The sequence below is a fragment of the Peromyscus leucopus genome, unplaced genomic scaffold (assembly GCF_004664715.2).
Source record: "Peromyscus leucopus breed LL Stock unplaced genomic scaffold, UCI_PerLeu_2.1 scaffold_186, whole genome shotgun sequence".
Classification (NCBI taxonomy): Eukaryota; Metazoa; Chordata; class Mammalia; order Rodentia; family Cricetidae; genus Peromyscus; species Peromyscus leucopus.
In genome coordinates, this window is record NW_023505059.1 from 152,434 (window position 1) to 153,238 (window position 805).

Consider the following 805-nt stretch of genomic DNA (forward strand, 5'->3'; position numbering starts at 1 on the left):
CTTCATCTATATAAAGAGCTAGTGGCTATTTTTAATCTCTTAACTGGAGACCCCCATAGTCTGGAAGCAATTGCCTATATTTACAAAACCTTCATCTGTTCATTTTTTAATGTATGTTCTATCTATGTAATTTTTAATCACCTTTAGCAATGCTGTTGTGAATCCAAACTCCTAGTCGCCTCACCTGGTTGAAACCCTCCCCTTATCCTTACCCCTTAACAGTGGCTCAGACTTCACCCAGAGTTACCTCAAGACAACTTGTTGACTAATGAGGTTCAATTCTCCCGGGGGGGGGGGGTAAATTTCAAATCTACTCTGACCTGCGTGAGCAGATGTGACCATTCCCACTTCACTCTCCCCCCATTCTGAGCCTCCTGATTCATTGCCCATTACTCCCTGGTGAATCTTCTCGTCTTTATGTCCACTTGAAGCTTAGCATAACCTTGAAACCTTTGAACTTGCTTTTTTCTATGGATCTTTGCTGACATATTAAACCGGCTGTTTTTAATCTTATCTTTACCTATAACAATATCTAATTCATGCATTTTCCTCACAGGGCTCCTGCCTAATTAATACTATATAAACTATTATAATTTGATAGTATTGTAATTATTTACTGTCTATCTTTCCATTAGTAATTTATATCTTGTGTGTTGGAGACTGATGACTTGTTTTGAAGTCACCTTAGAGTATTATGAAATTATCGTGGGCTCATGATGGCATTGAATAAATACTAATCACATCAAAGGACTGTGTACAATACTCTGTCATACAGTTTATATTGCAAAGAACATTGTAGTGCCTC